This window comes from Schistocerca cancellata, chromosome 4, assembly GCF_023864275.1.
Source record: "Schistocerca cancellata isolate TAMUIC-IGC-003103 chromosome 4, iqSchCanc2.1, whole genome shotgun sequence".
Taxonomy (NCBI): Eukaryota; Metazoa; Arthropoda; class Insecta; order Orthoptera; family Acrididae; genus Schistocerca; species Schistocerca cancellata.
Genome location: NC_064629.1, coordinates 774,531,270 through 774,549,175, shown reverse-complemented (window position 1 = coordinate 774,549,175; position 17,906 = coordinate 774,531,270).

Genomic DNA, 17,906 nt, shown 5'->3' with positions numbered 1-17,906 from the left:
TTTTGCATCGCGCAATCCTGCCATTTCTCCGGAGCCAAAAACGATTTTCTATCAGTTTTTGCAACCTATAAATAATTTGTGTCAGTATATTGCAAATGTGACTTACTAAACTGACATTTCAGTAATATTCCCAAAGGTCAGCACTTTCCTTCTTTGGAAATGGAATTATTACATTCTTCTTTGAGTCTGAGGCTACTTCGTCTGTCTTATATATCTTGCACATGAGGTGCAATAGTTTTGTCATGATTGACTCTCCCAAGGATCTCAATAATTTGAGAGAATGTCGTCTATACCTTGTTTTGAATTTCGTCTTTCAGTGTCATGTCAAATTTTTGTCGCAGTATTATATCTTCCATCACATCTTAATCAACTTCCAATTACCCTAATATAATACTGTCTTCACTTTTCTTTCATTTGTAGAGCCGTTCTGTGTTTTCCTTCCAACTTTCAGCCTTCCCTTATTTGCCTAGTATTGGCTGGCCATTAGAGGATGTGTCTTCACTGCTGCTCGGTAACAATAATGAGAAATTAATCGCCATTGAATATAAATTCATTGCTGCCTAACCGCCAGAGATCGAGTACATGACTTTAAATTTCAGTATGGCTCATGTGATGAAAAAGAGTTTCCGTCATGCACTGTTGCTTTAAGGCCTTACAGTAGCATTGATCATTCACGATGCATCTTAATTTATGGAATGACAAAACGGACTGTGAGTATTAAAAGTAAAAAACAGTACGAATATGATCCCCAAAGATAATAGTGTGGGCAACAACCAAAGAATAAATTTTTGATTATTCGTTTATTCAAATAAGACACAAATTAATTCCGAATTGTGGCCTCACATAGGTTCTTACTGAACATAATAAAATACAAGAAGTAAAAATGATTTGTTTTGCACTGCAAAGAGAGGGTTCATAGGCAGTAACGAAAGTGAACTAAAACTGCAACGAAATCTCAAAGTTCAAAAATGCATATAAGTATTTATACAGTCACAAATCCACCGTGGTTGAAATGATCAGTTACAGTTAGCCCAGCTATAAGTTTACGTCCCATAACATTCAGTGTTCCAAAAAATATTTGTAAGTCCCGAACTGGTGCACATCGAAATATTTCTAAGTTCCGAATAGCACTTGAGCCCAGGCGGCTCTCTGGTAGCACAAAATCTTGCCAAAACCATCCTCACCAACCAAGATACGAAGAACGAAAGACCCTCTGTCTGCCTATTTAAAAACTTGCTCATGTGACCCACTATCTCACTCAATTAAGCAACTTAAAAGTTGACCACCACTAGTAAGATTACGCATAACATTTACGCATTTTAAATGTATACCACACATACTCTTGATTAATTAGCAATCTCATATCATTGTTTAACCAATCTTGTTCTAAAATTTCTGAGTGAACTTTGCCCCCTTGCCCTCTATATGTAGGGATTCTGTATCTGTGATGTGTTTGTGGTTTTCGTTTACGCAATGTTCGGCGAAGAGAGAATCTGCACAGACTGGGACGAAAACATGCACTAGGCTCAGAGAACACCATAGAAGTTGGAGGGTGTAGAAGCCAGACGTCTTTTGCTGAACATTGCATTAATGAAAACCACAAACACATCATAGATACAGAAGTCCTAGACATACAACGTAAGCGGGCAAAGGTCACGCAGTTATAAATTTTAGAAATTAAAAAACGGATTTTTGGATAATCACATTTATTACTCAATCAACGATTTCAGTTCAGTTATTCACCCCTTTTGGACTATATTGCTTCCCTTACATAGAAGAAGAACCTTGGTGCCTTCATTCACAGAACAAAATCCCATTCCATTCCATTTTTTACACGTATTTAAAGTCGGTCACGTTAAAATAGGGCAGTTTATAGTTGTACCCAATATGAGATTACAAGTTTTGTAAGTTAATTGCCGTCTTTAGCAACTGCAGTTTATGTATTATTTAGAGCAGACGCGTTTCGCGTTGTTTTAAAGCGTCTGGTCTAAATAAGACTTTTATTAAAGTCGCTAAAGATGGCAATTTACCTACATAACTTGTTTATGTGAAAGTGTGGGAAAAAGAGAAAAAAAACCAAATAAGACAATATGGATATGAGATTACGTTTTGCTTGTTGAACACGTACAATGACTGCAGTAAGTGTTAGACTGCATGGTTTGGCAATAGTGGGAAGTGTCACGATGTCCGTTAAATTGCAACGTTGAGCTTCGGCGCTCTACTTGTTGGTACATTTCGTGTCGACTGTCTTTCTGTGTTGGCTGCTTCCAATTCCAGTGATCTAAAAACGGTAGCACTGTAGTAGCGTAGCGACCTCGTGTTGTGTGTGTCAACTGAAAATTAAATAGCGTAACGAGTGTGTTTGAATACTAACAACTCTATGATATGCTTTCATAAAACTTGTTACTTCCTTGTGTAAATAATACCATAGCCGCTGATTATCTGCGTGCATGCATGCCTAAAGCCGTGTAATTTCATGGCAGACAGATAACAGTCTACATCTACGTCTACATCAACACCTACATACTCGTAGACACTCCGCAAGCCACTGCAGGGTGCGCGGCGGTAGGTTCGCTGTACCACTACTAGTCATTTCCTTTCCTTTTCCAGTCGCAAACAGAACGAGGGAAAAACGACTATCTATATGCCTCCGTATGCCAACGGCCTTGCCGCAGTGATAACACCGGTTCCCGTCAGATCACCAAAGTTAAGCGCCGTCGGGCTGGGCTAGCACTTGAACGGGTGACCATCCGGTCTGCAGAGCGCTGTTGGCAAGCGGGTTGCACTCAGCCGTTGTGAGGCAAACTGAGGAGCTACTTGATTGAGAAGTAGCGGCTCCCGTCTCGGAAACTGACCTACGGCCGGAAGAGCGGTGTGCTGATCACATGCCCCTCCATATCCTCTTCTAGTGACGCCTGGGGGATGAGGATGACACGGCGGCCAGTCGGTACCTTTGAGCCTTCATGGCCTGTGCGGGAAGAGTTAAGTTTGTTTTAAATACCTCCGTATGAAGCCATAATTTCTCGAATTCTATCTTCGTGGTCCTTATGCGCGATGTATATTGGCGGCAATAGAATCGTTCGGTAGTTAATTTCAAATGCTGGTTCTCTAAATTTTCTGAATGGTTCCAGAATGAGATTTTCACTCTGCAGCGGAGTGTGCGCTGATATGAAACTTCCTGGCAGATTAAAACTGTGTGCCCGACCGAGATTCGAACTCGGGACCTTTGCCTTTCGCGGGCAAGTGCTCTACCATCTGAGCTGCCGAAGCACGACTCACGCCCGGTCTCACAGCTTTACTTCTGTCAGTATCTCGTCTCCTATCTTCCAAACTTTACAGAAGCTCTCCTGCGAACCTTGCAGAACTAGCACTCCTGAAAGAAAGGATATTGCGGAGACAAGGCTTAGCCACAGCCTGGGGGATGTTTCCAGAATGAGATTTTCACTCTGCACCGGAGTGTGCGCTGATATGAAACTTCCTGGCAGATTAAAACTGTGTGCCCGACCGAGACTCGAACTCGGGACCTTTGCCTTTCGCGGGCAAGTGCTCTACCATCTGAGCTACCGGTCTCACAGCTTTACTTCTGCCAGTATCTTGTCTCCTACCTTCCAAAAGACTAAGGTCCCGAGTTCGAGTCTCGGTCGGGCACACAGTTTTAATCTGCCAGGAAGTTTCTGAATGGTGTTTCTCGAAAATGATGTCGCCTTCCCTCCAGGGATTCCCATTTGAGTTCCCGAAGCACCTCCGTAACACTCACGTGTTGTTAGAACCTACTGGTAACAAATCTAGCAGCCCGCCTCTGAATTGCATCAATGTCTTTCTTCAATCCGACCTGGAACGGATGCCAAACACTCGAGCAGTAGTCAAGAATAGGTCCCACCCGCGTCCTGTATGAGGTCTCCTTTCTTAAAATTCTCGCAATTAACCGAAGTCGACCATTCGCCTTCCCTACCATAGCTCTCACATGATTGCTCCATTTCATATAGCTTTTCAGTTACGCCCAGATATTTAAACGACTCGATTGTGTCAAGCAGAACACTACTAACGCTGTACTCGACACGTTCTTCCTACTCATCCGGATTAATTTACATTTCTCCACATTTAGAGCGAGCTGCCATTCATCACACCTACTATAAATTTTGATAAGTCGTCTTGCATCTTCCTAATGTCACTCGACTTCGACTCCTTACCGTACGCCACGATATCATCAGCAAACAACCGCAGACTGCTGCTCACCCTGTTGTCCGCTAAATCATTTATGCATATAGTAAACAAGGGCGGTCCTGTTACACTTCCCTGGTGCACTCTTGACGTTACCCTTGTCTCTCATGACTACTCGTCTTCGAGGACAACATACTGGGTTCTATTACTGAAGAAATATTCGAGCCACTCACGTATCTGTGACTTATTCCATATATTCGTAACTTCGTTAACAGCCTGCAGTGGGGCACAGTGTCAAATGCTTTTCGGAAATCTAGAAATATGGTATCTGCCTGTTGCCCTTCATCCGTTGTTCGCAGTACGTTACGTGAGAAAAAGGCAAACTGAGTTTCGTACGAGCGATGCTTTCGAAAACCATGCTGATTCGTGAACATAAGCTTCTCAGCCTCAAGAAAGTTTATTATATTCATACTGAGAATATTTTCAAGGACTCTGCCGTAAACCGAAGTTACAGATATTGGTCTGTAAATTTGCGGGTTCGTTCTTTTACCCTTCTTATATACTGGAGTCACTTGCGCTTTTTGCCAGTCACTTGTGACTTCGTGCTGGGCGAGAGATTCACCATACAGGGTGTCCCAGCTACCTTGTCCACCCAAAATATCTCTGGAAGAATAACAGCTATTGGAAAACGACTTTCACCGGTATCAATGTAGGGCTGGGGCTCATGAATGTACATATTTGGAAACATTCTAAAACTAAACCATATGTGTTTTTTAACACAAACTTATGTTTTTTTAAATGGACCTCCTATATTTTTTCTTCAGCAATCCATAGCATGACAAAGCACATACACAATGGCGTTGATTGCATCGCAATATTCCCGTTACATCCCGAGATATTGAGACGCGAAGTTGACGCTTGAAACACCCGACATGCGCTGCTAGCGCACGTCCTGAGGCTCAGTCGTGAACCCCATGCTGCCCGTAATCGCGATGTGATTGACAAGTAATTGTCCCTCTTGATAAGTATGGAGGTGTGATTACACATGTCAATCACATCGCGATTACGGGCAGCATGGGGTTCACGCCTGAGCCTCAGGACGTGCGCTAGCAGCGCATATCGGGTGTTTCAAGCGTCAACTTCGCGTCTCAATATCTCGGGATGTAATGGGAATATTGCGATGCAATCAACGCCATTGTGTATGTGCTTTGTCATGCTATGGATTGCTGAAGAAAAAATATAGGAGGTCTATTTAAAAAAACATAAGTTTGTGTTAAAAAACACATATGGTTTAGTTTTAGAATGTTTCCAAATATGTACATTCATGGGCCCCAGCCCTACATTGATACCGGTGAAAGTCGTTTTCCAATAGCTGTTATTGTTCCAGAGATATTTTGGGTGGAAAAGATAGCTGGGACACCCCGTATATGCAGGCTATGTAACGCCAATGTCATAGAGTACTCTTTGCGAAATCGAATTGCGATTCCATCCGGACCTGGTGATTTATTTGCTTTCAGAGCTTTCAATTGTTTCTCTACATCAGGGATGCTTATTTCTCTGTCGTCCGACGGTCCACTGTCAAATGACGGTATGTTTGTACGATTCTTCCGTGTGAACGATTTCTTGAACGTGAAATTTAGAACTTCCGCCTCTTACCTCCTTCGTCAATGTGGGAACAAAATTCTCCTTCCTGTTTTCTCCACACCTCACTCTCCACTGAAGTTGAAGCATAACTTACAAGGGAAGCTCTCCATTGCAACCCATTCATATTTGGTGGTAAGAAGGCCCAGTAGACAACCCGTCAAAAAGTGAACACGAATCAAGCATGAAAACAGGAGGAAGGTGTACTGAACTGTACAAAAAAACGCAAAATAGAAACAGTAAACGGTCCAAGCACATGACATGCAGTAAAGGGAAGACTGGTTTCACTATGGTGTCGTGGGTGAGTAGCCACGGTGTTGGACTGGCAGTCGGGTAAAGGGGCGAGTTGTGTTCAAATCTCACTGGTACTATTTTTTTTTTTCTGTTCGCTGTATTCAAATGTGTGTCTGTGACGTAGTTGGGGTTGGGTTGTTTGGGGATAGAAACCAGACAGCGAGGTCATCGGTCTCATCGGATTAGGGAAGGACAGGGAAGGAAGTCAGCCGTGCTCTTTGAAAGGAACCATCCCGGCATTTGCCTGGAGCGATTTAGGGAAATCACGGAAAACCTAAATCAGGATGGCCGGACGCGGGATTGAACCGTCGTCCTCCCGAATGCGATTCCAGTGTCTAACCACTGCGCCACCTCACTCGGTGTGTGACGTAGTGTAACGTCCGTTTGCAACAGCGAGGTGTAAGGAAGGGATCTATAATGAAAGTTGATTCTGTACAACTACTTTATTAGCACTCGAAAGAAGTGCCTTTCGAATGGAAACCGCAAACGTTTCATGACAAGGCGACATGTCAACGGAATCCTCCACCAGAAAACACGTCTGGTGTGTCATACACGGCATTTGTGACAGTACGTGTGTCATACGATAGGAATCTCTTGTCGGCGAGCCTGATTTGTACGCCTGGTGAGTGAGCGAGATATGCCTCCTTGCCCGATATAGATGTTCATATGAATGTGAATGTGATCACTCTCAAGGAAATGATGAAAACGTAATAATTTGCCACATAAGCTGCAACAAATGAACGCAACAGTTTCACACTCACACAGTTTCTCAGTGCTCTGTCAAAACATACAGGGTGTTTCAAAAATGACCGGTATATTTGAAACGGCAATAAAAACTAAACGAGCAGCGATAGAAATACACCGTTTGTTGCAATATGCTTGGGACAACAGTACATTTTCAGGCAGACAAACTTTCGAAATTACAGTAGTTACAATTTTCAACAACAGATAGCGCTGCGGTCTGGGAAACTCTATAGTACGATATTTTCCACATATCCACCATGCGTAGCAATAATATGGCGTAGTCTCTGAATGAAATTACCCGAAACCTTTGACAACGTGTCTGGCGGAATGGCTTCACATGCAGATGAGATGTACTGCTTCAGCTGTTCAATTGTTTCTGGATTCTGGCGGTACACCTGGTCTTTCAAGTGTCCCCACAGAAAGAAGTCACAGGGGTTCATGTCTGGCGAATAGGGAGGCCAATCCACGCCGCCTCCTGTATGTTTCGGATAGCCCAAAGCAATCACACGATCATCGAAATATTCATTCAAGAAATTAAAGACGTCGGCCGTGCGATGTGGCCGGGAACCATCTTGCATAAACCACGAGATGTTCGCAGTGTCGTCTAAGGCAGTTTGTACCGCCACAAATTCACGAAGAATGTCCAGATAGCGTGATGCAGTAATCGTTTCGGATCTGAAAAATGGGCCAATGATTCCTTTGGAAGAAATGGCGCCCCAGACCAGTACTTTTTGAGGATGCAGGGACGATGGGACTGCAACATGGGGCTTTTCGGTTCCCCATATGCGCCAGTTCTGTTTATTGACGAAGCCGTCCAGGTAAAAATAAGCTTCGTCAGTAAACCAAATGCTGCCCACATGCATATCGCCGTCATCAATCCTGTGCACTGTATCGTTAGCGAATGTCTCTCGTGCAGCAATGGTAGCGGCGCTGAGGGGTTGCCGCGTTTGAATTTTGTATGGATAGAGGTGTAAACTCTGGCGCATGAGACGATACGTGGACGTTGGCTTCATTTGGACCGCAGCTGCAACACGGCGAACGGAAACCCGAGGCCGCTGTTGGATCACCTGCTGCACTAGCTGCGCGTTGCCCTCTGTGGTTGCCGTACGCGGTCGCCCTACCTTTCCAGCACGTTCATCCGTCACGTTCCCAGTCCGTTGAAATTTTTCAAACAGATCCTTTATTGTATCGCTTTTCGGTCCTTTGGTTACATTAAACCTCCGTTGAAAACTTCGTCTTGTTGCAACAACACTGTGTTCTAGGCGGTGGAATTCCAACACCAGAAAAATCCTCTGTTCTAAGGAATAAACCATGTTGTCTACAGCACACTTGCACGTTATGAACAGCACACACTTACAGCAGAAAGACGACGTACAGAATGGCGCACCCACAGACTGCGTTGTCTTCTATATCTTTCTCATCACTTGCAGCGTCATCTGTTGTTGAAAATTGTAACTACTGTAATTTCGAAAGTTTGTCCGCCTGAAAATGTACTGTTGTCCCAAGCATATTGCAACAAACGGTGTATTTCTATCGCTGCTCGTTTAGTTTTTATTGCCGTTTCAAATATACCGGTCATTTTTGAAACACCCCGTATGTTTTTAACGTTTGTGAAGTTGCGTTCCGTGTTGGAAGTTTTGACTCTTGGGTTCCTTTGTTGTAACATAGTTCACAGTCGTTTATTTGTTGTTTTCATGTATGTGAGAAGTCTGTGTTGTATCTCTCCCGCTCTCACCATTCATCACATTTACTTGCGACGGTAACGTATTCTCACCACATGACTGTTATCCTCTTACCAGTGTATAGTATGACAACTGCCAAGACTATAGAAAGAGAACAAACATTTCAATGGCCGGATGGACAGGCCGTAACATTGTGAAAAAAAAAGAATAAATGGCACAATGGAGTTTTGAACTCGGATCATCAGTTTTGCAGTCCAATACCGGGACCACTTCACCACTTCCCTCGATGTTGCCCGTATTGAGCTTGGACCATTCACTGTTTATATTTTGCATTTTTCTCACAATTCAGCACACCTTCTTCCTGTTTTCATGTTTAATCTGTGTTCAGTTTTTGACGAGCTGTCCACTGGGCCATCTTACCACTAAATCCGATACAGTCCTGCGTTACTCAAATTATTGTCTTACAGACATTAATTTACCAAAAAATCATTAAAAAATATACAGGGTGTTACAAAAAGGTACGGCCAAACTTTCAGGAAACATTCCTCACACACAAAGAAAGAAAACATGTGTCCGGAAACGCTTACTTTCCATGTCAGAGCTCATTTTATTACTTCTCTTCAAATCACATTAATCATGGAATGGAAACACACAGCAACAGAACGTACCAGCGTGACTTCAAACACTTTGTTACAGAAAATGTTCAAAATGTCCTCCGTTAGCGAGGATACATGCATCCACCCTCCGCCACATGGAATCCCTGATGCGCTGATGCAGTAACTGGAGAATGGCGTATTGTATCACAGCCGTCCACAATAAGAGCACGAAGAGCCTCTACATTTGGTACCGGGGTTGCGTAGACAAGAGCTTTCAAATGCCCTCACATATGAAAGTCAAGAGGGTTGAGGTCAGGAGAGCGTGGAGGCCATGGAATTGGTCCGCCTCTACCAATCCATCGGTCACCGAATCTGTTGTTGAGAAGCGTACGAACACTTCGACTGAAATGTGCAGGAGCTCCATCTCGCATGAACCACATGTTGTGTCGTACTTGTAAAGGCACATGTTCTAGCAGCACAGGTAGAGTATCCCGTATGAAATCATGATAACGTGCTCCATTGAACGTAGGTGGAAGAACATGGGGCCCAATCAAGACATCACCAACAATGCCTGCCCAAACGTTCACAGAAAATCTGTGTTGATGACGTGATTGCACAATTGCGTGCGGATGCTCGTCAGCCCATTCATATTGATTGTGAAAAATTACAATTTGATCACGTTGGAATGAAGCCTCATCCGTAAAGAGAACATTTGCACTGAAATGAGGATTGACACATTGTTTGATGAACCATTCGCAGAAGTGTACCCGTGGAGGCCAATCAGCTGCTGATAGTGCCTGCACACGCTGTACATGGTGCGGAAACAACTGGTTCTCCCGTAGCACTCTCCATAAGTGACGTGGTCAACGTTACCTTGTACAGCAGCAACTTCTCTGACGCTGACATTAGAGTTATCGTGAACTGCGCGAAGAATTGCCTCGTCCATTGCAGGTGTCCTCGTCGTTCTAGGTCTTCCCCAGTCGCGAGTCATAGGCTGGAATGTTCCATGCTCCCTAAGACGCCGATCAATTGCTTCGAACGTCTTCCTGTCGGGACGCCTTTGTTCTAGAAATCTGTCTCGATACAAACGTACCGCGCCACGGCTATTGCCCCGTGCTAATCCATACATCAAATGGGCATCTGCCAACTCCGCATTTGTAAACATTGCGCTGACTGCAAAACCACGTTCGTGATGAACACTAACCTGTTGATGCTACGTACTGATGTGCTTGATGCTAGTACTGTAGAGCAATGAGTCGCATATCAACACAAGCACTGAAGTCAACATTACCTTCCTTCAATTGGGCCAACTGGCGGTGAATCGAGGAAGTACAGTACATACTGACGAAACTAAAATGAGCTCTAACATGGAAATTAAGCGTTTCCGGACACATGTCCACATAAGATCTTTTCTTTATTTGTGTGTGAGGAATGTTTCCTGAAAGTTTGGCCGTGCCTTTTTGTAACACCCTGCATACAGGTCTTAGAGGTAAAGTGCAGATCTTTTCATTGGTGACTGAGGACAGTGTACTGAACAACATTACATCAATATTTATTTCATTTGCGGACTAATAATTATAGGTTTACGAGCAGTGTGTTTTTAAGTTGGTTGCACATCCCAGTAGATGTGGCAAGAGCAAGCCATTAATGCTTATTTTCCCTATGCAGCAGGTCAGCTGTTGAAGTGTGGATGCGTAGACGCAAAACGGTTAGTTTAGTGCACTTGCTGGAGCAGGTACGACAGTGGGGAAAATATAAGGTAGTAAATTATGTGACGTGTTGGCGGGAAGACGGTTAGACCCAGAGAAAAACCAACTAACACACTGAAGTGGGTACATATTAAGGCACCAATGATTACAATATCTGTACTTATACCCTAAGACCCTATATAATGCTTAGCAGTCTCACTGCTCGTAATGTTAGGAGTTTTTGATGTTATACAGACGCTTCTCTTCTCTCTAATAGGCGGCATTCGTCTTTCACATAGTTATGCATGTTTCTACAGTTTTTCATTTATCCTCTAGCCATTTCTGTTTTGCCGTTTTGCGCTTTCTGGCAGTCTCAATGTGTAGAGGTCCGTATTCCCATTTGCCTGTTTCGTTTGGTCCATTTTTACGTTTCCTGCTTTCAGAAATTAGATTCAGCATCTGTTGCATTATCCAGCGATTTTTAATACGCCTTGTCTTTTTGCCCATTTGATGTTTTGTTGCCTTTACTATTTTACCTCTTAAAGCTACTCATTCACGTTCTACTGTTTTTATTTGCTTTGTTTCAGTGGATCATTACCTAATACTCATTCAAAAGCTCTGAAATCTCTGCTACGTTTAACTTATTCACGTCGCAGCTCCTTAATTTCTTCCCTCTTCGTAATTTCTTCAATATAAATTGTAGTTCGTAAGTAATGATTTATGCTTGCAGTTTGCCTCTTCTCCTGGATATGTTTTACGGTTTAAAATCTGGTCTCTAAATCTTTTTTCTTACGATTACATAATCTGTCTGAACCCTTGTGATGTGTCCAGGTCTGTTCCATGTATACACCTTTCTTTCATGAGTCTTAAGCCAAGTGTTGGCAATGATTAAATCGTGTTCAGAGGAAAAAACTCCGCCAGGCAGCTTCTCCTTTCATTCCTTTCCCACAGTCGAATATCAGTCCCCAATCACAAATTTTCGTCTCCCTTAACGATATGAATAATTTCTTTTTTCTCATCATACATTCCTTCAGTCTCTTCATAAGTCGTGGAGATAGTAGGTGTGAAAACTCGTACTGCTGTATTGCGGTGTTGACTACAGTGTTTATAATAATTCATTCGCTTTCCTGTTTTCTTATTAATTTTATGACCCTCGTGCTCTTTACCACTTCCCACTATATCTACATTCAACCTATCTATTTCTGATTATAAATTCTCTAAGATGCCTACGAGATTAAGGGATCCGTGTTTCCACGTTCCGAGGACCAAAGAATGTGAGTGTCTAGCTATTAAGAACTCATCTGAAAAGTTTGTTTTCCGATCCAGTGACGTAGTATTATATGTTTACTCCGTACGAAGACATCTCTGGAAATGTTCTGAATTGCCAGTTTGTCACAACACACCGAGGAGCAGATGTATTAGAGATTAGAAATAGTGCACGATTCTCATCGAGCGGCATTGAATGATGTGGAACAAATGGCTCTGAGCACTATGGGACTCAACATCTTAGGTCATAAGTCCCCTAGAATTTAGAACTACTTAAACCTAACTAACCTAAGGACATCACACACACCCATGCCCGAGGCAGGATTCGAACCTGCGACCGTAGCAGTCCCGCGGTTCCGGACTGCAGCGCCAGAACCGCTAGACCACCGCGGCCGGCGATGTGGGACATAGCTTCCGAAATAATTCATTTTAGTTGTCGAGTATTTTGAGTCAACTGTCTGACCGAGACCTATCATGTTTAAGGTCAATTTCTAAACATATATAGTAACTTTCTAGTTGCTTGTTACCATAGCATGGGTGTAAAGCCGTCGGCACACGGACCATGCATCCGAGCGTTGAGTGTTGAGCGTGCCGAGTTTCTGACGTCATAGCGTGGATTAGCACGTTCGGGAGTCTTTCCGAACGTGCAGAGCAATATCTGGCATGTCAGATATTCTGAGCGTGCGACTGAGCGTTGACCAATGAGATGGCACAACGCCACCTACGTCACACGCACGCCGTCTCCCTTCAGTACAGAGTCATAAGGCGCCATATTGGCATTCATTTCAAGCCTATATGTATAGATGCCGTTTCTGAGGACCAGCAAATTGAGAATCACTGGAAAACCCGTTGTTAACAGTGTGATTCGTTCCAATAAAATAATGGGAAACATCATATTCGTGGCAAAAGTATTACTGTAACTTGCGTATTATGAGAGTATGCTATTTGATGGCAGAGACACTCTTAAGATCCACCCAAAACGCATTGTTCTTGGTCAATTTTTTATAATTAAATTTCAATTAGCAACATATCTAAGATTAAGGTTTTCAACAAGGGGTAACATAATATGACTAAATGCAAGGCTTGTGTCGTTGGTTTAGCGTAATGAGCAGCGTCACTGTTCTATAATGAGTTGTCTATTTGGGCGGTGGTTCATCTATTGACACTTCAGAATTCTTTTCCTAACATTCGCGTTTTTATTAGGTTCTGATACTTTATTATTAGTTTAATATAAGTATATACTATAATATTTGATGTTATGTAAATATAAATTCACGTTATTTTGAGGGGGACTTCGTTCGATTGGCTTAATCTACAGGAGAGCTTGCGCAACTTTTATAAAGATATTTTGCTCCTTTTTCTTTTACGCTTCGTAATTCACTAGTTGTAAAGTTTCTGCTACTGGGTAGGAACAGTGATCAAGTAAGACTGACCTTGAGGTTTTACTAAAATGTGAGAATGATGGAATAATGTTTATCTTATGCGGAGAAGTATTCGAAATTTGTACTGCACTGTTTGTAATGGAACTTTTATAAGCCAGTGTCCTTACTGATTGGACATGGTACTTTCCTTTTTCGTGGACGATGGAGGAAATGTGCGTTTTAATAGAGCTAACGTGGGAATTTTACGGGCGCCCGTTGAGTAAACAGTGCGATTTACGAACTATAAACATCCCTCAACTGCCGCTGGAGTGCGTTGCGATCGCGTATGCCACGTTGGGGCCCACGTACCGTATGCACGAGTCGCATCGTACCTGAGCGTTCAGCAGCACGTTGAACTTGGCACGCTCAACGTTAACGTTCGACAGTACGGTCTGTGTGCCGACGGCTTAAGGTAATATTTTTCAGCGTTTCAGTCTTTGTATACTCTACCTCTATTACAAAAAGTCCGAAGACCTTTCGATGGAACTGCACTTCAGATCTCGCTGAGTCTCAGTTCACAGAAGGGAAATGGCGTTCCTTCTCATTAAAAAAGCATATCATTACAAATGCATTAGGTCAGGAAATCTCTCTAGTTTTCTCTATCTATTCGATAACAGAGAATCTTTGCACGGGAGGGGTTTATGTGAATTGAGCGAATTACTTAGACTACGATCTGCAGTCTTTGCATCTATTTTGTATGACGCCAGGCTGCGGATCTGAGAGTATATGACTGCAGTGAAGACCGTTTGCTGTCTCCCGTTAAACTGAGCCAAAGAAGGAAATTGATTGAGTTGCAACGGGCATTTGTATGTGTCTACAGTTCACACATTCTGTCGGCGAAATTCCACAGGAAGCACATCCACAATGACTCACAGTTAATTATGTTCCTGTGAAGCACAGATTCTGTAGGGCAAGAACCTAATTGACAGGTATCACCGAACTGATGATCGCGCGGTTACCCAGAAGCTAATGATTACAAGAGCGACTGAGCGACGTTAGTGATGCAAACACAGCCATCAGTACCTCGTTGACCAGAAGAAGATCATTTAAGTAAGTGATTAACCACGCTACATAGTGAGGCTCTTTGTTGGGCTTGTGCAGACTCGGTGCAGGAAATTTACCTAAATGTGTTGTGATGACAGTGAAATTCAGCTGAGGTGATGTGATGGTATGAAGTTACGTTTCCTGGTTTGAAGTCGGATCAGTATTTACGGTCAACGATTAAAAACTAGCAGGTATTTATGAAAGTATTTGGACTATAGGATACCTCCCACTTTGTAGCAACAATTGCAAACAAGGCCGATTCTACATAAGCACAATACTGCTCTTGTGAACCTGCCCCGACAGCCCCGCGCGTTCGGATGGCGATCCGGCATTTGCGGCCCCGGCTCGGATCCACCCGGCAAATTAAAGACAGAAGCCGGTATCCTGTCCAGCATGTATGTGGTTTTTAGACTGTTTACCACATCCGACCAGGTGAATACCGGGCTGGTACCCAAGTCCCACCTCACGTACACGATTCACAAACATTTGGAAACCGTTCGCACACTGTCACATGGAATAACACTAGATACTAGGTGCAGACAATTGGTGAACTGGGGTAGTACAATATTGCCAGGTCCAATAATTAACATGCCGATCCCGTAATGATACGGGATAAAGGCCAGGAAAAAGAAGAAGGCCATAATGCATTTGTGCACTTTCTAAGGACTATTACATCATGTTTTCAAGAGTATTAGATGTAACAGCTGCACTGAGAAGTAGGAGGAGGAGGAGGAGATTAGTGTTTAACGTCCCGTCGACAACGAGGTCATTAGAGACGGAGCGCAAGGTCGGGTGAGGGAAGGATGGGGAAGGAAATCGGCCGTGCCCTTTCAAAGGAACCATCCCGGCATTTGCCTGAAACGATTTAGGGAAATCACGGAAAACCTACATCAGGATGACCGGAGACGGGATTGAACCGTCGTCCTCCCGAATGCGAGTCCAGTGTGCTAACCACTGCGCCACCTCGCTCGGTCACCGAGAAGTAGCAAGTCCCGATACGAACATCATCAAACAGACCTGGAATGCACTTGAACGTCGGTTGCGTGTCGAATCATTTCCATCGAAAACACAATAATAAACAGTTTCAGTCCCCAGAAGCAGGCCTTTCCGTTCTTTTCTTATACTAGTCTATGCTCCGTATCGTATGCTCTCCACTTCGAAATGACGTTAGTTACTAACCTTTCGCCATCCCTTCAATGAATGTACTAGGTGCTTCCTTTCACCGTGATGGACCACGAACCTTTTGGTTCTATGCGCTTTAGTCCGGAACCGCGCTGCTGCTACGGTCGCAGATTCGAATCCTGCCTCGGGCACGGATGTGTGTGATGTGCTTATGTTAGTTAGGTTTAAGTAGTTCTAAGTCTATGGGACTGATGACCTCATATGTTAAGTCCTACGGTGCTCAGAGCCATTTTTTGAACCTTTTGGTGCTCATCTGCCTAGCTCTTCGCCAGGTGCACCAACCTGTTTGCAGGGTTGCCTACTCTCAGTCTGGCTGCGTGACAAGTGTTATTTTCTCCAGTCGGCAGTAGACAAATCTTTTGGCTTATACCATTGGAGCAATTCTATTCCCACGTTCCTTACCTTACTTTGATATTTTGGTACTTCACCATCATCTCTGTATTCAAAAAATCCAGATATCTGTATGTATTTTCTTTTGATGCCAAATACGACTTTTAGGCTGGAAACCTCCAACATGTTCCATTTAGGTATCTAAGTGATCTCCTTTATGAAAGATCTAATCGCCATTTGACTGTACAACAGGTTTGATTTCAAAATCTAGATTTCAGCCTTAGACCATTTTCAAGTGTTACAAGTATCGAAAATCATAAGACTCGAGTAAAACACAAATCGTCGTCAGACATATATCTTCGATTATATAAACCAATTTTGTCGAAAATGAATGCGAGTACATTTGTGTAATAGGCTAATTTACTGACAATTAACATGACTTATTCACTTGGTATGGTTGTGGAATAAAATAACTGTCCAAATCACACATTTAAACTTCACTTCACTGTGTCTAAGCAGCCACTGACATAAACATAAGTGAAGCAATCGTCAAAGACCATCATAAAGACATTCAAGTTGGTATACCACAGATCACATGGTGCAAACTGGGATACTGAAGAGACATATTTGTGTTCTACTCAAACCTAAGGATTTTTTTCTTTTGTATTTGTAACACTTGAAAATGACCTAAGGCCGAAATCTAGATTTTAGAATAACACATGTTGTACAGTCAAACGGCCGTTATATCTTTCAAAACGCTTTATCTAATTGTGGCTCCATACCAAAGAAAAACCATTAAGTGAACTCCGCTGGACCTTTGCCTTCGAAGCACACAGATCTTCATTGTAGGCCTACTAATAATCCAACAAACTACACTGAGGGAATGACTTCGTTTTCCACGAATTGTACTTCGCGCAACACTCGACAAAAAACATTCATTGTGCAACTTTGTGTTGCGTTCAACTGGTCAATAAGCACGTCCGTTCGTCTCTCGCACTCAAACGTAAAGATACAGCGAAATACTTGGGACAGAGAATGCTGGAGATGCACATAAGCGGACAGGTGACAAAGTCGAATGGTGCATCGAAATCACCGTTTGAGCATTTTATGTGATGATATTTATAATGAATTGGCTTTCGGGTTGTACACACGCAGCCAACAAGGGAAAAACGATACGACTGTGTGTTGTGACAATTCCAAACTTTCACCTGTTGCGAGGTGTACCATGGCTCGAAGTCATGTGAAGCCAGGTAGGCGACTTTAGTTTCTTTAATGATGATACGAAGATAAGGACAACACAGCAGCCAGTCTCCAACCGGTGAAAATCTTCGACTCGGCCGGGAATCGATCCCGGACGCCTCTGTTTAGCCAACTACTGCGCTGACAAAGCAGTTACATAGACGCACACGTGATGGGCAGTTCTCCTGTTAAACTTCCTGGCAGATTAAAACTGTGTGCCGGACCGAGACTCGAACTCGGGACCTTTGCCTATCGCGGGCAAGTGCTCTACCGACCGAGCTACCCAAGCACGACTCACGCCCCGTCCTCACAGCTTTAATTCCGCCAGTACCTCGTCTCCTACCTTCAAAACTTCACAAAGTCTCTTGCGAACCTTGCAGAACTAGCACTCCTGGAAGAAAGGATATTGCGGAGACATGGCTTAGCCACAGCCAGGGGGATGTTTCTAGACTTAAATTTTCACTCTACAGCGGAGTGTGCGCTGATATGAAACTTCCTGGAAGATTAAAACTGTGTGCCGGACCGAGACTCGAACTCGGGACCTTTGCCTTTCGCGGTCGGTAGAGCACTTACCCGCGAAAGGCAAAGGTCCCGAGTTCGAGTCTCGGTCCGGCACAC